Source organism: Lissotriton helveticus, chromosome 7 (genome assembly GCF_964261635.1).
Source record: "Lissotriton helveticus chromosome 7, aLisHel1.1, whole genome shotgun sequence".
Taxonomy (NCBI): Eukaryota; Metazoa; Chordata; class Amphibia; order Caudata; family Salamandridae; genus Lissotriton; species Lissotriton helveticus.
Genome location: NC_136068.1, coordinates 591,871,926 through 591,894,409, shown reverse-complemented (window position 1 = coordinate 591,894,409; position 22,484 = coordinate 591,871,926).

Here is a 22,484-nt window from a genome sequence, read left to right as displayed (position 1 = left end):
AATATATTCCAATTCTTTGATGTCAGTCTTGCGAGGCGCTTACCTCTGTGATGTCACTTAAAAACATTATCAGCAGTTATGATGTCACATCAATATGTCTCAGGTCTTCTTGCCACACCTTCGAGAGTACCTATGCACGCGTGTGCTGTTACACATATGAATTAGGGGTTTTTGTTGCATAGCATCTATGTACCCATCGCAGGCACACATATGCATTAGAAGCTTGTTATTTCACACAGTACCTCAGCACCTGTGTTCTTGTACATGTATGCATTATATGCCTGTGGTTTGTCACACCGTGCCTTGTGCTCATAAACGTATGCACAATATTAATGTCTTGTGTCACGCAGTCCTCTGCACCCTTGTACCTGATCACTTGGGCATTGGATGTCTGTGTTGTGTCACACGGTACCTAGGCACCCTTGTACTTGTACAATCAAGCATTATATGCCTGTGGTTTGACACATGGTACCTCTGCACCCTTGTGCCTGAACACTTATACATTAGATGTCCGTGTTGTGTCACACAGTACCTATGCACCCTTGGACCTCTACAATTAAGCATTCTATTCCAGTGTTGTGTCACACTGTACCTATTCCCCGTGAGCTTCTTCACATTTAGGGGTAGATGCCTATATTGTGTCATACAGAACCTATGCACCCTTGTGATTGTACACATTTGCACTGCATATGTGTGTGGGGTCACACAGTATCGATGCATCCGTTTGCTTGCGCATTAGATGTCCATGTTGTGTCACACAGTACCTATGCACCCTGGGCTGTGGGTGTGGGTGGTAAGGGGGGGGGTAAAGTCTCATGATATAGTCAATAGGGCTGGAATATAAACTGTATCTCTTATCCAAAGGGTAAGAACAATAATCATCTGTGTTCTATTTTTCCTTTATGTATGGCTGAATCCATGACTGTGGTACATGGGAGGTGATCCACACCGCAGTGACAGCAAGATACCTGGGAGGTGATCCACACCACAATGACGGCAAGATGTGGACAAGAAATGGAACCGCAAAATCCGGAACGGGTGTGGCAAGCAGCGGCATCAAGTTTGATGAGCTATCAGGAGAAGGGTTCAGAGGTGCCAGCATGTATGTCTGAGATGCTGCCGCTCATGCACTGTATTGGTTGGGTATAGGTATAGACAACCACAATTTGCCACAGTTGGGGTATTTTAGCAGTCTGCTGCATTACAAGTGTATTTGTCTTGCCAGCTTGACCAAACCCAGGGGTAACCCCTGTCTTGAAATAGTATTCTGCCATTAGGCAACATCTTAGGGCTCGTGTACATGCAGGTGCCATCTTAGCGGATACTGTGCGGCGTTGGAATGCTCTGTAGTAGGGGGATTTTTTCCAGCTGAAGGGTCCTGAAAACAAGGAATCAAGCAGATGATTAGTAGGGGGAGAGGTTCATTCAGAGCCTATCCCAGAACCTAGTGGCCAGGTGTATGTTGTTCGTACATTCCTAGGCTATGTTTATGGGAGATCTTGGGGCCTGTGGGGCACTCCCTGTGTAGTCTTCCAAATGTTACTATTCCGGGATCAGCCGACTATTCCATTAGGGCACCAACCCAGTTGAGATGGGTGCAGTTACACTAGCATTGAGTCTCATTGTCTGGTGCAACGTGTCTATCAGGCGCATCACGCTTCTATCAATTAAGGCCATTTAGTGGCTCCCAGATGGTATGTTAATCTCCTCTTTGAAGGGGCCCATGAGGCCAGGGCGTGTCAGTTGAGAACAAAAATAGTGTTTCATGGTCAGGGTGGACTGTGCATTAGGCAATTCAGGGAGCTGGTGAACCGCGCTTTAAAAGGAAGTAAGGGGACACCTGCAATCTGGATCTTACATTTAGATAGGAATGACTTGGTACGCCTGGGGTGGAAGGTGGTGATTGGGGACCTACTCACTGAGGTGGGATGGTTGGCAAAGATGCGCCCGATGCCATGATAGTCTGGTCTCACATGATTCCAAGGTTCCAGTGGAGAGGGGGTGAGTTGGTACGAGCGTTGAATCACACGGTAAAGCAGATCAACACAAAGTTTGAGAAGTTGTTCAGGACCCCCAAACTGAAGCCTATAGTACATGGATACATTCGGGGCGAGCAGTTCTTTTTGCAGGATGGGGTTCACCTCTAAACTAAAGGGAATCAGGCCTTCAGGAGGATATTCTAGCATGGTTAGAGGGTGCAAGGCACACAACATGACCTTCTGGGTAGCAGAGGGGGAGGCCAGAGAGTCGGGCAACTATTTTGGCCTGTGGCGGTAAGGTCATGATTGGAAAGCATAGTTTTTGGTCCTTAGCGGCCATCACCATGGAACTACAGGGGCAGTTACAGCCGGTCGGTAGGCTGAAAGGGTGTGGGGGCCAGGGAGTCACTCTTTCCAGTAGGCTGGTCAGCCACCCCAGCACACGCATGCGCAACAGGGCGCAAGGATGCAGAATTTCAGTGCCCCTTTATGGAGTTAAGGCTCAGGGCATGGGGGGGGGGCCAGGGGAGATATCCGTCCTATAAGCTGGACCCCCTACGCAATCTTACTCCAGTGGAGTAGTTACCGGGATCTGGGGCTGCCAGTCATTGACCTTGCCGTATGCTCTAGCAGGGACACCCAGAAAGTAAAGTATATCATGTTTTAGATTATGGTTGAAATGGCTATGTATTAGAAACATGTTAAGGTTAGCCAAGTAACACTTTGTACCTATCAATGTAACTGGACTTTCTGCGTGATTGTACATAATGTAAATAAAACATTTAATGTTTTTTTATTTTTTAATAAAATACGGCCGGGTTTACTACCCCAAATCCAAAAGAGTGTGGTTTGAAGTGCTTGCCTTGGAGGAGGGGGGGAGTCCACTTCCAAGGGCCGTCTTGGGTCTAAAGTAAAAGGGGGGACTTAGGCAGTCCCAGGCCATACAGGAAAACCTTCACATAACCTAACTCCCTTTACCCATGATTGTTAGAAAATCTGTATTTTCATCTCTCATTATTAGCATTCTGCCACCACAATGAAGAATGTATTCTGTGAGCTCATACCACAAGGGTCATCATTTTTGTCAATGGACTGCAGTGAATTTGGCTTTATGCTGGGGGACTGCATTTGTTGACATTTTGGAGAAAGGGATCTATCGCATTTTTTTCTCCTCCTGCTGCTTGTGCACACATTGCAGAAAATTCCTCAGAGCAGACAGGCTGTTCATAGCCACTTGTTGTAGATACAATCTTCATAAGGTCTCAATTTCCCTCCCAAACATCCCCCTTTATTCTTTTTCCAGATGCATGTTTTCTCTTTTTCCTACTTTCCCTCGAATTTCCTGAACTTTAGATGGGTTTGCACTGTCTGAGATCTATACTAGGAGTCTCTAGCCTTTTCTTTAGTTAGAGCTACATTTGATTAATAAAATCCTTCTGTGTTGGAAATTTGCCCTATCTGCAGAGCTACCCCAGATTTATTTTGTGTTTTTACGGAACCCTATTTTGCTGGCTATAGAACTCAGGGGTATAGTGTTTGTGCTCCTCCTTTTAACTATGGAAAATACTTCTGATTGGTATATTTACTTTACCTATAAGTCTCTAGTATATGGGACCAAGAGTAGTCAGGTCCTGTAAGTTAAATGTCAAGAGTAGACTGCAGCCCAAATTGTGCTACCCACTACAATGACAATGAAACATGACAGCAGACCTGTCACTGGTTGAGCAGGTTTTACACTGCAAATTCGACCCATCAGAATAACCCCTTTTGGCATGCCTAACCCTTCCTTTGGATTACTAAGCACTCACTCTTATGTATACTTTACTGACGATAAAGCCAGGTGCATGATATTTAAAAGCAGGACATGTTAAACATTCCTTTCAGGTGAAAAAATCCTAAAAGCAATTTTCACCAGGCTTGGCCTTTCCTTTGGAAAGCATAGGGTACAATGTTAAGTTTAAAAAATGTTATCCCTGCCTAGGAAACTGCTTCAAATTTAATTTTGGACTTTTAAAAATATTTAATAAATGCCCAATTTACTGGTGAAGTTGGATTTGTAATACATATTTTGTATAAATGACTTTAAAAATGGTACCTTTCTCCTGCCTGACGTCCTTGGAAGCTAAATTGCCATTTTGTTCTCCCACTTCTGCCAGTCAGCAATTAGCATTTCAGTAGACATGAATGAGTTCTTAACTTGCTCCCAGGACAGGGATAGAAAGTTTTGGGTGCAGGAAGGTGTAGCTGTGCCCTTGACAGGATGGTCTTTGGGCTGGGCCCAAGGTGTTGGTTAACTTCAAAAAGGCCTACTCTGTCACAAGCAAATGTAGCTAAGCTCATGTGGCCTGTGCCCTACCATTTCCCCCCCAGCCGAGCCGGCTTCCTTCACTGTGGGCCTCTTGTTGACTTCACAGTGTCAGATCCTGCTGGAATGTCAAGACCGGCTTGACAGCTTTGCAGGAGTTTTTCATATGACACTTGGGGTGCACTTCAAGGACACCTCTACAGTCACAGGAAAATGTTAAGTGGCACTTGGGCAGGGCCCTTCTTTTGCCCCGGCAATCTTTTAGGCCCCAATCACAGCGGACCTCTTTAGGACATTAGAGTGTCAAAACCTGTTTGACAGGTCTGCTGAGGTTACATTTAGCATTTGTGACACACTTCCAGAAACTGGTAGTTGAACTCAGCCTTTGTTCTTCGAGACTTCTGTCTCTGAGTTTGTCGGGGTACAGGGACTTCTTAAAACTACATTTTTGTGTTGGAGAACAATGTGATTACCATGGCACATTCCCTACACACACCCTCAGCCCTCAGAGCCCATGTTTAGTGTAGCCGAGGCCTTTCAGCATCTTGAAAATGCTTTAAGAAGGTAGGGTTAGGCCTGGGAACATTGACCTCACTGGTAAGGGTGTTCCAATGGTCAATCCAACCCGGTAGTTCTTGCAGGCATACATGTTGCACCTCCAGGCACCTACTTCTGGACTTGTGGAAGGTCAGAGGATGACTAAGCGTTCTGTCTGAGACCTTAGAAAAGGCTAGAAGGCTGACCCTGGTCTGTTTCCAGTACCCAAGACAAAGAACTGTACTCCAAGGGTCATCAGCCTGATCTTGTGTTAAACTACAGGGACTGACCAAACTACAGGAGACCTTTTCCTGTAACTTCCCTGCAGACCACTGGCAATAGGACTTGGACTGGACCCTCTTGTTGGACTTTGCCTTCCACTCTGTGAGTCTCAATCTGCGTCCCCTGATGTCCTGGGATGGTTCAGAAGTGCACTCGTGGTGGATTTTGACCAAGAGAAACCTGGTTAGTGTTTCTGGTCAGCGCTTCTTCGCAGTCAGCGTCGAATTGTGTCTAGGTCCTGTTGTACCCTGACCAGTGACTATCATTGGCACTTTGTGCTTCTACTTAAAATTTAAAAAAATCATATATCCAGTTCCTTTTTTTGCCTTTTTGTCATTTGGTATCCTTGTATTAAGTATTACTCTATTTTTCTAACTTGTTATGGGATTTTTATAGTTTTGCATTTTGGCATAAATACTTTACACACTGCCTCTAATTTACGTGTGTCTGCTCTGTGGCATAGCTACCATTCGGGTTGAACTCTGGTTTATTTAGTGACTTTCGGTGGTTCACTTTGACAAGTGTTGTGATTGTTACTTAAGGTTGGTACAGACACCGCTCATCTTACAATCAGGATCCACTGAATAATACAGAAATTGTAAAAGGGTACATAAAGAACACTGTTATTAAAGATTGCCAATGGAGGCGAAGCAGCCTTTACAGTGAAGTTTTTACCACACAATGCCTTTACCAAATAGGCAAGTATTTTCTTTTTTAAAACATAATTATTATGTTATTTAAAAAAAAGGGTGAGAGGTGGGCAGTGGTAAACGGAGTTAAGGGAAATGTTAGGAGTTTAAGATGGAGAGTCGTAAAGAGATGTAAAAATAATTTAGAGATTAGAGTTGGGCAGTGGTAAAAGGAGGTAAATGTAAATTTAGGGGTTGGGGTTGTGTAGTGGTAAAAGGAGGTATGAGTAAATTTAGTGTTCATTGATGAGAAGTGGTAAAGAGCGGTAAGGGTCATTTTAGGGTTTAGGGGTGGGCAGTGGGAAAGGGAGGTAAGGGTAATTCTAGGTCAGGTGTCTACAACTACTTGTTTGGGAGATACCAGTAGCTCACAGACACCTAAAGAGTGGCTCACAGCATTGAGTTAATTATTCAATCAGCATAGGGTCACATTTTTCTTTTAATGTTCCTTTCAAAGTTAAGGGAAGTCTGTGATTATTTTGTATTATTATCTTCAGGCTGCAGACAGTAGGGCCTGACAATTAGCAATGCTGACAATGTATGACCTAGACATAAACAAAGTGGAATCCACTCAAGGTGGTGGTGATCCTTAAAGTGAAGGGGAGACACACAGTGTTGTTTAAATGCCCCTCACACACCAACAGGCCCCTTGGTGTCATGCTTCATCATCGGGGCCTTCGCACCCCTCTACGGGATGCGGCGTGCTACGACTCGCGGATACGCAGGAGCACTTTGAAGTGAACTATGTGTGGGGGTGTGTGTATATAAATGTGAGTGAGGTGAGGTGAAAAAAGTGAAAGGTTAAAAAATACCTGGCACGTGGGAAGGAAAATTATTTAATTTAATCCCCGGCTGGTATTACTAAAAGAAGTGCAGGGCGTGGTTAGATAGATACGAGTTAAGGTATCAAAAACCACTAGTAGAGTGTCAACATGTTTCGGAGGTCACAGCCTCCTTCTTCAGGACAAGGGTTGTGCACTTACCCTCCCCTTACTCACATGCAAAATGTAGAAGTGTATTAAAAAATTAACAAAATTACCACAATGTGTAATATTCCTAACAGTGTTTAATAGTGTTAGCGAATGCAGTTGCGCCCAGTTGGCGAAGAACCTGTGGAAAGAAATGCATAGATAAATACATGCATATGTCACAGACAGGTCACTGGAGAAGAAGAAACCTTCTCTGAGTATCACCAGGTCAACCAAAAATAATGGGACCCTGTGAGGAAAAGAAAAAACACACAAGTGGACATACCAGTACTGAAACACACACATATATACAAAACACAGAATTACTCTCTGCTCTGATGGAAAGAGAGCACTTGATAAAAAGGAGAAAGTCTTACTTAGAGTTCTACAGTATAAGACCTCATGAGCCTTAGCGTGTATTGGGGATCCCTCCTTCCTGCTCAGGAAAGACCTAGAAATAAACTAGGTTCAGTTGGAAAAAATGCGCAATATTCAATCTACCAGACTACAGGGAAATGCTACTCCTTTGTCACCCATAGACTCACGGTTACTGCATTGGCAAATCGCCTGCCTTCCCTCAACGCGGCTCCGATGAAGTGAGCCTGTGTAGCGTCTGGGCCCTTATATATACTGTGCCTCATAGTAATTGGCGATGGTAAATTGGTTAATTGGAATCGGTGTATGCCCAAATTCGGAACAAGGAATCACAGCAGGTCCGGTGTTGCGCTCACGGTGAACGCTATTGGCGCGCATGCGCACAACACCCTGTCTCATGCGCATGCGCGGCCGAAAAAGGCGACCGCGCATGCGTGGGGCAGACGCGCTACACATTATGCCGCGATAGACAAGCAGGAACAAAACATGCATTGCCTCTACCTTGCTCACAGGAGCGCAGTTTATAAAACGGGCAAAGGTCTCATTTTGGAATTACGAGGGACAATAAAGTGTAATGTTGGATAGGTATTCAATTTGCACAATACTGTGAGGAAGGAGCGTCTAATACATAGTAGTGTAAAAAAACCATGATACATAGACCCCAGAATTGATTCAAACAGTGAAATACCGTATTCTAATAGGTTGTAGGGGGAAAGAAAGGAGAGACACTGCCAGGGTTGGTACTCAGATGGAAGTAAGTTGCAGGGCATGGAGGCCTTGCGCACAAGATGAGGTGATGGCTGTATAACCTGATAGACCAAATGCATCATGATCTAGGGTGTGGGCAGAACAATGTAAAAGAGATAATAACTATCTCAAAAGGCTCCAAGGGATGGAGTCATTAAGCCCCGTTGTGTCAGTTCCCAGCCTGAACACCCACCGTTGTTCCTTTTCCAAAAGGCCCACCTCTGAGGGTAACTGTTCAATAACAGTCCACTGCAGCTCATTCACACAGTGTTGATGTTCAATGAAGTGGGTTGACATTTTGGTAGTGAGTTTCTTACATCTGATGTTACTCTTGTGTTCATTTAATCTCACTTTAACAGGTCTTGTTGTCATACCAACGTATTCTTTTCCACAGGGGCACGTGATCAAATACACAACATTCTTGCTGTTGCAATTTGTGAACACCCGTTGCTCCCATTGTGTCCCATTTGAGAAGGTCAAGGTCAAGCTTTTTTTAGTGAGGTGGCAGTTGTTGCAATTACCACATGGATAGTGACCATGTATGCCCTGAAGTCTTGTTTGATCTTTTTTTATTGGAGGGGGTCTTGTGTGGACCAGCATGTCCCTCAAGTTCCTACCCCTTCTATGGGCAAACAGTGGCTTCTCCAAAGTTAAACCGCTACTCGTCAGAGTGCGCCAGTGTTTGACGAGTCGAAAAGATCAAACAAGACTTCAGGGCATACATGGTCACTATCCATGTGGTAATTGCAACAACTGCCACCTCACTAAAAAAAGCTTGACCTTGACCTTCTCAAATGGGACACAATGGGAGCAACGGGTGTTCACAAATTGCAACAGCAAGAATGTTGTGTATTTGATCACGTGCCCCTGTGGAAAAGAATACGTTGGTATGACAACAAGACCTGTTAAAGTGAGATTAAATGAACACAAGAGTAACATCAGATGTAAGAAACTCACTACCAAAATGTCAACCCACTTCATTGAACATCAACACTGTGTGAATGAGCTGCAGTGGACTGTTATTGAACAGTTACCCTCAGAGGTGGGCCTTTTGGAAAAGGAACAACGGTGGGTGTTCAGGCTGGGAACTGACACAACGGGGCTTAATGACTCCATCCCTTGGAGCCTTTTGAGATAGTTATTATCTCTTTTACATTGTTCTGCCCACACCCTAGATCATGATGCATTTGGTCTATCAGGTTATACAGCCATCACCTCATCTTGTGCGCAAGGCCTCCATGCCCTGCAACTTACTTCCATCTGAGTACCAACCCTGGCAGTGTCTCTCCTTTCTTTCCCCCTACAACCTATTAGAATACGGTATTTCACTGTTTGAATCAATTCTGGGGTCTATGTATCATGGTTTTTTTACACTACTATGTATTAGACGCTCCTTCCTCACAGTATTGTGCAAATTGAATACCTATCCAACATTACACTTTATTGTCCCTCGTAATTCCAAAATGAGACCTTTGCCCGTTTTATAAACTGCGCTCCTGTGAGCAAGGTAGAGGCAATGCATGTTTTGTTCCTGCTTGTCTATCGCGGCATAATGTGTAGCGCGTCTGCCCCACGCATGCGCGGTCGCCTTTTTCGGCCGCGCATGCGCATGAGACAGGGTGTTGTGCGCATGCGCGCCAATAGCGTTCACCGTGAGCGCAACACCGGACCTGCTGTGATTCCTTGTTCCGAATTTGGGCATACACCGATTCCAATTAACCAATTTACCATCGCCAATTACTATGAGGCACAGTATATATAAGGGCCCAGACGCTACACAGGCTCACTTCATCGGAGCCGCGTTGAGGGAAGGCAGGCGATTTGCCAATGCAGTAACCGTGAGTCTATGGGTGACAAAGGAGTAGCATTTCCCTGTAGTCTGGTAGATTGAATATTGCGCATTTTTTCCAACTGAACCTAGTTTATTTCTAGGTCTTTCCTGAGCAGGAAGGAGGGATCCCCAATACACGCTAAGGCTCATGAGGTCTTATACTGTAGAACTCTAAGTAAGACTTTCTCCTTTTTATCAAGTGCTCTCTTTCCATCAGAGCAGAGAGTAATTCTGTGTTTTGTATATATGTGTGTGTTTCAGTACTGGTATGTCCACTTGTGTGTTTTTTCTTTTCCTCACAGGGTCCCATTATTTTTGGTTGACCTGGTGATACTCAGAGAAGGTTTCTTCTTCTCCAGTGACCTGTCTGTGACATATGCATGTATTTATCTATGCATTTCTTTCCACAGGTTCTTCGCCAACTGGGCGCAACTGCATTCGCTAACACTATTAAACACTGTTAGGAATATTACACATTGTGGTAATTTTGTTAATTTTTTAATACACTTTTACATTTTGCATGTGAGTAAGGGGAGGGTAAGTGCACAACCCTTGTCCTGAAGAAGGAGGCTGTGACCTCCGAAACATGTTGACACTCTACTAGTGGTTTTTGATACCTTAACTCGTATCTATCTAACCACGCCCTGCACTTCTTTTAGTAATACCAGCCGGGGATTAAATTAAATAATTTTCCTTCCCACGTGCCAGGTATTTTTTAACCTTTCACTTTTTTCACCTCACCTCACTCACATTTATATACACACACCCCCACACATAGTTCACTTCAAAGTGCTCCTGCGTATCCGCGAGTCGTAGCACGCCGCATCCCGTAGAGGGGTGCGAAGGCCCCGATGATGAAGCATGACACCAAGGGGCCTGTTGGTGTGTGAGGGGCATTTAAACAACACTGTGTGTCTCCCCTTCACTTTAAGGATCACCACCACCTTGAGTGGATTCCACTTTGTTTATGTATACGTTCAGGGAGACTGAATCCACTGACTCTCTCTCTCCCCCCTTCTGTTATATTTAATGTATGACCTAGGGCACAGAGGTGAAGAGCTGATGCACTAAGGTATTTACATCATACATACTAGTCCTTGTCAACATCAATATTGAAGCAAGAGAACAAAATGATGTTTGGGACTGCTTAATGGGAGAAAATTAAAATGAAGAGTTAACTGAGTGATTAAGTGAACTCTTCATTTTAATTGTATCCCATTTCAAAGTGTTGAATTACAAACAGGAGGCCTCTTGTCCCAGTGGCCAGAAGACACCCCATATTATAACTTTAAAATGCTGTCATTTTTTCCAAATGGAAGAAAGTGGATACAAATATTTCTATGAAACATTGAGTCAAACATTTTTCCCATTTTAATTAAGCCAACTAGATCTTAATATTTTATGAAGCATGTTTCTTCACTTTAAATTCCACCTATTTAAGCAAATGACTGTATTTTTCTATGGTAGATATGGCATCATGTCTACATGGTTTTTACACACAGAGGGCATCTTGCTCCCAGTAGCTGGTGGACACAGTGTCATATTTATAACTGAAAAATACAATTTCTTTTGAAGTGGGATAAATTTAAAGTGCAGAAAAATGTTCCCTATTCTGAACATTTTTTGAAAACATGTTTCTGCACTTTAAATTCTCCCATTAAAAAAATGATTGAATGTTTGTGTTATACATGTAACAGTAATACATATGGTGAAAGGTATGTCCTGTGCCACAAGAACATACAACAGCCTCATTCACCTATACACAATTATCCGGGAAACAGCACTTACCACGCAACTGGAATCACGCAGTGCCTTTACAACGTGGACACTACAACAAATGCGTCATTACCACGTTTTCCTTTACCACGAAGTTGTTATAATGACTTGCTTTAGGGAATGCGTTGTTGGACTGGTGTTGGGTTTTAAGTACATCACCTTCCCTACTGCTACACAGATTGGGGTTTGAATAGTGAATGATACTATTCCAAAGTCCAGCACTTCCCTAATGCAACTCGTTGCAATGAGTAAGACTTGCGTGGTGAACAGTATGCATTTATTGTACTGCCCACATTTCAAAGGCATGCATGGTAAAAGCATGAATATGCGTTGTTAAATCGCGGTGTTCACACCGCGATACCTTTACAACGCAGGCATTACAAAGCAAGTCGCTATAGCGACTTGCGCTGGAGAGCGCTGTACTTAGGAATAGTATGAGTTACTATTCCAACTCCAGCCTATGGTGTCAGTCCAAATCACTTTCTTGGGCTGCTTCCTGGAAGTCGCTCTGTCAAGGGTGGAACAATGTTGCCATACCCCTTGACAAACCTTCTGTAATACCCAGTGAGTCCTAAAAAGGCTCTCACCTCTGTCTGGGTCTTGGGGGGCTCCCAAGTCAGAATGGTTTCAATCTTGGGCTGTAGGGGCGCCACCTGGCCACTCCCAACCTGGTGTCCCAAGTACACCACAGAACCCTGCCCGATCTGGCACTTACTCGCCTTGATCATGATGCCTTCCTTCTGCAGCGCCATCAACACTTCCCAGAGGTGGCGCAGATGTTCTTCCCAACTGGTGCTGAACACTGTGATGTCATCCAGGTTGGCGGAACTGAACTCGTCCAGTCCAACCAACGACTGGTTGACCACCCTCTGGAAGGTGACAGGGGCATTCTTCATCCCAAAGGGCATAAGCCGGACCTGGAAGTGCCCATCTGGTATGGAGAATTCTGACCTCTCCTTTGCCCCATCGGTCAAGGCGATCTGCCAGTACCCAAACGTTAGATCAAACGTGCTGAGGTACCGTGCAGACCCTAGCCGATCAATGAGCTCATCAGCTCTGGGGGTGGGGTGCGCGTTAGTCCTCGTGACTGAATTGAGCCCTCGTAGTCCACACAGAACCGGCGTTCTGGTGTGGTACCTGGTGCGGCAGCCTTTGGGACCAAGACCACAGGGCTGACCCAAGGACTGTTAGAAGACTCAATCACCCCCTAACGCAAGCATCTTTGAGACCTCCTCTTTGATGCAAGCTCTCACCCTGTCAGTCACCCTGTAAGTTTTGTACTTCACAGGTAAGCTGTCTCCTGTGTCCACATTATGGACACACCAATCTGTGATACCAGGAACCAGGGAGAACAGATCAGAAAACTGTCCCAGCAACTGGCGGCAGTTATTCTGTTGCTCAGGGGTCATGGTGAAAGAGAGGTTTACACCATACACTGACCCCTGACCCATCTTGCTCTGTTGAAGACAGGAGGTCAGGAAGAGGTTGTCTCCTCCTCCATTCCAGTATCTGTTGCTAAGAGCATGTCCACTTCGGACCACTCCAAGCGGGGCTTCAGGCGGTTGACATGCAGGACCCGCAAGGGGTTCCTGGGAGACCGCAAGTCCACCAAGTAGGTAACAGGACTTTTGCCCTCCACAACCTTAAATTGTCCGGGCCACTTATCCTGGAACGCACAGGGCTCCACTGGGGCCATGACCCACACTTTCTGACCAGGCTGAAGCTCTACCAGAGTGGCATTCTTCTCATACCATCGCTTCATCTCCTCCTGGCTGGCTTCCAGATTTGCCTCAGCGAGTTGTCTGAAATGCCTAGTCTGGTTCCTGAAGGCCAGCATGTAGCTATATACATCCTGGGAAGGTTTCCTGGGAGATTGCTCACAGCCATCCTTGACCAGACTCAAAGGTCCTCTTACTGGGTGGCCATGGAGAAGCTCAAAGGGACTGAACCCTAGATATTTCCGTGGCACCTCACGGTATGCAAACCACAGGCATGGTAAGAGGACGTCCCACTTACGCCTCATATGTTCTTCAAGACCCATAATCATGACTTTCAGGGTTTGGTTGAATCTCTCAACCAACCTGTTTCCTTGGGGATGGTAAGTAGTGATAAACTTGTAAGTTACCCCACACTCCTGCCACAGGGACTTCATATACTTGGAAATGAAGTTGGTTCTCCGGTCAGACACAACCTCTCTAGGGAATCCCACTCAGGAGAAAATTCCCATCAATACTCGTCCCACCACGGGGGCCGTCACTGTCCTCGGAGGTATGGCTTCCGGGTACTGGGTGGGATGGTCCACCAAGACCAGGATGCATCTGTTGCCCATGGCTGTCTTGGGTTCAAGTGGCCCCACAATGTCAATACCCACCCACACAACTGGGGTGCTGACCACAGGGAATGGCTGGAGATATCAGTTACGTCCACAATACGCTAAACGGTTTATTTAATTTTTGGGTTATTTTTAGGTTTTCTTTACCGCGTTGCTCCACGTCTCACAATTGCACACGATTAGGATTTTGTTATACATTCACATGGTACATTCCTTTTTTAGCCGGTATACAAACTTTGGGATATAAGGCCGAACTGCCCAAAAACTTGAAATTCTGTATAAACTTTATTAAGCATGAACAATGGCTGTATGTGCCTTTGGGTTGATTGTTGTGTATATTCCTATTTGACAGTACATGAAGCCCCCGATGAAGGGCTAATCGCCCGAAATGCATTGGGCTATGAAAAGTGATGTTTAAATTGAAATATTGATGTGAAAATAACGTCAAGGAACATTGAAAGAATTCAAGGAACATTCAAATAAAACTTTATTGATATGAATTAGTAACAAATCATTGAATTACGTTTCTTTTTTGAGTGCATTTGCGGACGTTACTCACGTTGGGAATAATGCAACAGGATTCACTGCAAAATAAAGTGACATATTGCACCCAGGTACTGTTTCTATCTTCTTGCAATTCCTGAACCTCTGCCTATAGAGTTCAGGGGTCAAACCATACCTGGACATTAATGCATCCTTCATGTGGCTATAAGAATTATGGAGTTCAGAAGGCAAGACTAACAGCGTATCCCGCCCCTCACTAAGGAGCTGCCCCTACATCCCCGCTCCCCAATCTCTCTCAGGGACCCGGTGGGAAGACATGGCTACCTCATAGGCTCCGAACCACTGCCCAATATCATCATTCTTATAAAATTCCTTCACCACATCCTTATGAATATACACTCTAGCTTCCACAGGCACTGACGGTGTGCTGCCGCCAGAGGAAGTAATCTCTAAGCTCTTGGCCTTCAATTCCAACTCCCTCAAAACCTTTTCATGTTCAAACTGCAATTTCTTTACTTCCTGTGCTAACTTTCTGGTTTGCATTTCAAATTCCAACTGCCCATTTAACTTGAGCTTTGTCAGCTCCATCTGATGCCTCCTGCCTCTCTCTCTGTCCTCCAGCTCCTCTGGAGACAGACTCTTGGCAGAAACACTGCTACCAGTGGGGGGAAGGTACTCTCCTCCCTCCTGGACCCAGTGGCCCTTCCAGCTGTACAACTGCATTCTCACCCCCTTCCTCATTCTCAGGGGTATTCCTTGCTTCTACCCAGGCCCTTAGCGCCTTGTAGAACTCTTCCTTCTTGGTGAGCCCAATAATGGAAACCTTGAATTTTTTGCAAAAGTACTTCAGCTGCTTTACTTTGTAGCTTTCTGGTTTCTCCTCTTCCCAATCAAGATCAACAGAGGCTATGGATTCTGCTCTCTCCATCATTGTTTAAACTTGGCAGTTCTCAAAAATAGAAAATCCCAGAACAAACAAACAATCTACCAAAAATAATGTGGTTGCGTTTTGGTCTGCACTCAATAGTAGTGTTCACCAATCACTGTACATGAGACACAAAAGCAAGTCCAGAATCCTCACCGCTGATCACCAGTGTTAGATTTGGGGGTCTCTAGTTGGCACAGGTAGGTACTTGTGACAAATAGGGATCCTTGACGCTAGTCAGGGTAAGGGGGTACACTCCTAAAATAACCCCTGCTCACCCCCTTGGTAGCTTGGGACGAGCAGACAGGCTTATCTCAGAGGCAGTGTGTAAAGCATTTGTGAACACATACAGTAATTCAGTGACAACACTACAGATGGACACCACACAGTTGTATATTAAAAATAAGTATTCTTTATATAGATTTAATACAAGACCACAAACGATAAAAATCCACAATACTGTACTTAAAATGGTAGAACTGGCTTAGTTCTCTTTAGATCTTAAAATGTACCTTAAGATGTGACACACAGGGCAACGAAAGTGTTGCAAGGATGGTGATGCGTTGATTCCTTCCTGCATTTCCGGGGCGATGCGGCGAGCAACTCAGCGATGCGAGGACATTTTGGTGCAAAGAAATAAAGACGTTGTTTTCTTCTTGATGCGGTACGCTTCTGCGATGTTGCGAGAAGTCTCGACTCGATGATCAGCTGCAGCGGCGACACCCTTGTTCCGTGATGCGACGACAGCGGCTTTGGCGGCGACACTCTTCTCCGACGATGCGAGATGCTTCCGCTCAATGTGACAGCTGCAGCGGCAACACCCTTGTTCCGTGCTGCGACGACAGCGGCTCCGACGGCGGCACGCTTCTCCGTGTAGGCGAGGCGCTTCTCTTGATGCGGTGCAATGCGACAGCTACAGAGGAGACATCCACGTTGCGACGGCAGCGGCTGCGGAAGCGACATGCTTCTTCCTCATTGCGAGACACTTCCAGCTCCTTGTGACACACAGTCCCTTAGAAGGCCCAAAACAGCAGCAGGCACTTCCAAAGAACTCTTGGGGAGCTGGTGGTTGAAGTCTGTTGTCCCTGAGACTTCAGCAGGAGGCAAGCTCTGCTATCAAGCCCTTGGAGATCCTTTACAAGTAGAATAAAGTGCACACAAAGTCCTTTCTCCTTTCTTTGGCAGTCAGGCAACCACTGCAGGCCAATCCCCCAAGCAGCAATACAGCTTAGAGATAGTCTCTCCTAAGTTTCTTCTGGTTCCACTCCCCAGCAAAGGTTTTTTCTTGTTGTCCAAAAGTGATCTAATTCTCTGGGGTCTGGGACCTCTCTTTTATACCCAGTTTCTCTTTGTTCTCTGGAGGCAGATAGGCCTTTGCCTAGTCCAAACCAGTTCTGGTACGTCCTGGAGCACTCTGTTGACATGACTCCTTCTCTCCTTTCACAGTGCTGGGCAGAGACATCAGATGCACCCAGAAGGTGGAGCCAGCATTGTGGAGGGAAGGCACAGCCCTATTCAGGTCCCAGGTGCAACTCCTCCCATCCATCTACGTGCAGATCTCTCTATTCACCACTGGGCTGACTCACCCTGTCTCCTGGAATCTCCAGCCTCTGTCACTCAAACTCCAGACAAGGAATATACAACCTAGCAGAGGCAGTCTTGGATAGTTAGTCCAGAAAATACCTACTTTCTAAAAGTGGTATTTTCAGAATGTTAAAACCAACTTCACTAAAATATGTATTTTATCATTCTGAGTTCAGGCATACTAAACTCAAATTTCTACCAGGTTCCCTGAGTCAGTTAGGATTATAAGATGTAATTACACAAGGTGACCCTGCACACCTTAACAATAAGTAATACAGTGTAAATGCTATTTATACATATGATCACATTCGCTCCAATTGTTCTCCCAAGAATTCCAAAGTCAAATTTCTTCTGTAAGCAGATTCTTTTATTCACAATTGATGATTAAAACCAATAGCCAACGCGTTTCGTCCGTGGCCGGACTTCTTCAGGGCTACATTTAAAAATACAAAAAATATATATAAACATATTTACATAAGGATAAATATAGTCCATTCAAAAATAATCCATACAGTTTTTTACAAAGTAAGATGAAGAAAAACCAGACATTTTATGATAAACATTAGTCAGAAATAGACCTTGATCTTATGTCTTTTTTCAGGGAGAACACAATAACAAACACTATGTATGTATATAACAGTCATATTTCCAAGAATATTCATCTAACAAAGACTCAGAACCAAATTTACAGTTATTTGACCCTTTTAATTTCAGGAAGTATAGGTAAGAAAAAATACAAAAAACAATTAATTAAAAAGGGTATCTGATTAGTTTTGATCAAAGGATGAGTACACAAACTTTACAGTTTGATTCCATTATTTAAAAACACAGAATACCTTTGTTTAGATTTTTCTATATGGCACAGCTTCACATTGGTCTTCACACTTGAAATTCAAATATTCTGTAAGCGGATATTTTAAGAGTTTTAGTATTTCATACATTAATCATATCATGGGTAGTGTTTTACCCCTAGATAGCATTACTATCCTGGATTATAAGATGTAATAACCTAACTGCGCATTCTGGTCTATGGAGAACAGGTAGCCTTGGAATAGTGAACAACGAAAGAGGTTGTAATTCACTATTAGGACATGCCACACACACCAGGGCTTTCCTACTTTATACTTACAATGCACCCTACCCTTGGGCCTACCATAGGGGTGTCTAATATGAAGAAAAGGGAAGGTTTAGGGACTGGCAAGTGGGTACTGGCTTAGTCAACATGGCAAGACCAGCCTTTACACAGGCTCTGCAATGGCAAGCCTTAGACACATGTTTACAGGCTGTTTCTGTGAGTGGCACAACCAGTGCTGCAAGCCCACCAGCAGCATTTGGTTTACAAACCCTGGTCACTCCTGGTGCACTGTACTCAGGTCTGACAGGTAAACCAAACCAGCCAATCATGGAATCACTAATTCATACATTAATTTACAATAGGGAGCACTTGCACTGTGGCACTGGACAGCAGTGGCACAGTGCCCAAAGCATCTAACACCAGCAAAAACACATGAGGCAACAGCAAAAATGGAAGGGAGACCCACGCCAAGGTGCCAGGTCTGACACACACACATTTACTGGTGGTGGTGCCATGAATTTACCCTTCAGCAAACCCACTGGGGTTAACATTGATTTGATGGGAGGCGTCCAGGGACACCCACTTAGATTTTAATGAGCGGGACTACCAAGACCATAGTGCAACAGTGCACACGCCTACTCGGTGAGACCTCTACGACCACTGGGGCGGAACTTACCTGAATAAAGAGGCGTAACTAACTCATTGCAGGTGTTCGTCCTTCTGTTGCCAGTGATCAAGGAAGTTGCTGTTCCGAAACATGTTTGGCGATTGCTGTGTTTTTTCATGTTTGTCGGCCAGTCCGGTCGCAGAGAGGCCTGTCGCTGATAAAGCGGATCCTTGATCTTTTCACGTGGAGACCTTTGTGGACCGGGGGGCACACAACTGTGAGTGACATTTTTACTGGTCGTGGTGCCATGAATTTACCCTTCAGCAAACCCACTGGGGTTAACATTGATTTGATGGGAGGCGTCCAGCGGCACCCACTTGGATTTTAATGAGCGGGACTACCAAGACCATAGTGCAACAGTGCACACGCCTACTCGGCGAGACCTCTACGCCCATTGGGGCGGAACTTACCTGAATAAAGAAGCATATCTAACTCATTGCAGGTGTTCGTCCTTCTGTTGCCAGTGATCAAGGAAGTTGTTGTTCCGAAACATGTTTGGCGAGTTCTGCGAGGTAGAGGCTGGCACCACTGCTGTCCTCACGATGGAGGTATTACCCCCCGTGTGTGGCCTTTCCAAAGAGGGCAACCTTTGTTTTTTCATGTTTAGCGGCCAGTCCGGTTGCAGAGAGGCAGGTCGCTGATAAAGCGGATCCTTGGTCTTTTCACTTGGAGACCTTTGTGGACCGGAGGGCACACAACTGTGAGTGACATTTTTACTGGTGGTGGTGCCATGAATTTACCCTTCAGCTAACCCACTGGGGTTAACATTGATTTGATGGGTGGCATCCAGCGGCACCCATTTGGATTTTAATGAGCGGGACTACCAAGACCATAGTGCAACAGTGCACACGCCTACTCTGCAAGACCTCTACGCCCATTGGGGCGGATCTTACCTGAATAAAGAGGCGTACCTAACCCATTGCAGGTGTTCGTCCTTCTGTTGCCAGTGATCAAGGAAGTTGTTGTTCCGAAACATGTTTGGCGAGTGCTGGGAGGTAGAGGCTGGCTCCACTGCTGTCTTCACGATGGAGGTATTAACCCCCCGTGTGTGGCCTTTCCAAAGAGGGCAACCTTTTTTTTTCATGTTTGGCGGCCAGTCCGGTTGCAGAGAGGCCCGTCGCTGATAAAGCGGATCCTTGGACTTTTCACTTGGAGACCTTTGTGGACCGGGGGGGCACATAAATGTGAGTGACATTTTTACTGGTGGTGGTGCCATGAATTTACTCTTCAGCTAATCCACTGGGGTTAACATTGATTTGATGGGAGGCGTCCAGCGGCACCCACTTGGATTTTAATGAGCGGGACTATCAAGACCATAGTGCAACAGTCCACACGCCTACTCGGCAAGACCTCTACGCCCATTGGGGCGGACCTTACCTGAATAAAGAGGCGTACCTAACTCATTGCAGGTGTTCGTCCTTCTGTTGCCAGTGATCAAGGAAGTTGTTGTTCCGAAACATGTTTGGCGAGTGCTGGGAGGTAGAGGCTGGCTCCACTGCTGTCCTCACGATGGAGGTATTAACCCCGGTGTGTGGCCTTTCCAAAGAGGGCAACCTTTGTTTTTTCATGTTTGGCAGCCAGTCCGGTTGCAGAGAGGCCCGTCGCTGATAAAGCAGATCCTTGGTCTTTTCACTTGGAGACCTTTGTGGACCGGGGGGCACACAACTGTGAGTGACATTTTTACTGGTGGTGGTGCCATGAATTTACCCTTCAGCAAACCCACTGGGGTTATCATTGATTTGATGGGAGGCGTCCAGCGGCACCCACTTGGAATTTAATGAGCGGGACTACCAAGACCATAGTGCAACAGTGCACATGCCTACTCGGCGAGACCCCTACGCCCATTGGGGCGGACCTTACCTGAATAAAGAGGCGTACCTAACTCATTGCAGGTGTTCGTCCTTCTTTTGCTAGCGATCAAGGAAGTTGTTTTTCCGAAACATGTTTGGCGAGTGCTGGGAGGTAGAGGCTGGCTCCACTGCTGTCCTCACGATGGAGGTATTAACCCCCGAGTGTGGCCTCTCCAAAAAGGGCAACCTTTGTTTTTTCATATATATATATATATATATATATCGGTCTTACTCATCTTACATACCTACCCTACCGTGCATGGTGAAGGCATTCATCATAAAGGCAAATGTCTGCATGGTAAAAGGGGGAAGGATCCAACATTCCCTCTCAAGTTCCCAAATCTGGCTGCAGTGAGTGTATAGTGTTAATGACACAAGTCCTGTATTGGGAAATATTTACATGTGAGGTCTTCAGGGAACAGTACTGTCCCATTATTCTGTTTTAAGGGTTAATTCTGATTGAGGCTTGTTATGTTATGTTATGTTATGTTATGTTAGTGGTTCTTGTATCGCGCATGAATCACCCAGGGGCATCTCAGCGCTTTACCTGAAAGGGTAAGCCGACAAAGGGAAAAGGCGTGAGAGGAAAATCAAAACAACCAAGTTTTTAGTGGTTTCCTGAAGGATAAGTAGTTTGTGGATTCCTGCAGCATTAAGGGAAGCGAATTCCAATATTTCGGTGCTACAAACAAGAACGCTCTGCCGCCTGTGCGGGTGAGTCGAATCTGGGGAATGTTCAAAAGGGCTAGGGAATTGGATCTCAGGTTGCATTTACTCGAATGCTTAAAGAGCTTATTTCTGAGGTAAACTGGACCCTCGCCTCTAAGAGCTTTAAAGGACAGGCCGCAGATCTTAAACACAGATCGCTTTTGAATTGGCAACCAGTGTAGCTGTTTTAGAAGCGGGTGAGTTCCAGGAGGACAGTCCAAGACCATTCTGGCGGCCGTGTTCTGAATTACCTGTAGTTTGGATAGGGCCGTGGTACCAACCTCTGCCAGTAGGGCATTGCCATAATCCAGCCTACTTCCTATCATTGCCTGCACTACCGTTCTCCGATGTTCCAGAGGTAGATAGGGGATGATTCTACGCAGTAGACGTAGATTGTAATAGCACGAGGCTGTGATGTTCTTTATGTTATCCTTCATATCAAGCTTGGCATCCAGTTGGATTCCTAAGCTTTTTACGGAGGTGGAAGGTTTTGGGGCGTCACCCAATTCGGGAGGCCACCAATCAGCAGTCCAAAGATGTGTGGATTTCCCTAGGAGCATTAGCTCTGTTTTTCCCGGATTTAACTGTAGGCACTGCTCCCTCATCCAATTTGCGATTGCTAGCATACCCTCCATGAAGCGTTGTTTCTCATTCAGGATGTTGTTACCAATTAGAAACAGTAGCTGCGTATCGTCGGCATAGGAGATAATCTCAAAGCCGAAGGATTGGATGAGTTTTGCCAAAGGGGATAAGTAAATATTAAATAGGGTGGGGCTAAGACACGATCCCTGTGGCACCCCCTTGTCCAGCAGGAATTTCCTTTTTGAGACAAATGGTCCCAACATAGTGGTTTGCCATCTGTCCTTTAGGAAATCTTTCAGCCACTGTAGGGCGGTGTCTCCAATGCCACACTCGCCTAGTCTCTCCACCAGCCTTTGATGGGATATCGTATCAAAGGCCGCGGAGAGATCTAAGAGGATCAGGACTGCAGAACCGCCGGCATCGAGGGTGCGTCTTAGCGAGTCGGTAACCGCCAGTGTTGCAGTTTCTGTACTGAACCCTGGCCGGAAGCCCGACTGGGAAGGGTCCAGAAGATCGTTTGCTTCCAGATATTGACTGAGCTGGATGTTTATATTAAATTCCAGCATTTTCCCCAGTAAAGGGAGCAGGGATATCGGTCGGTAATTACTTAGCTCCAGTGGGTCTGCGGTCGGTTTCTTCAAAATAGGCCGCATGGAAGCCTCTTTCCAGGCCCTAGGAATGAGGCCTGTTTCAATAGATGCATTGAAAATTCATTGGATAACAGGAGCGCATACAGAGGACACGAGAGCCATTGTGCTCGGTGGGCAT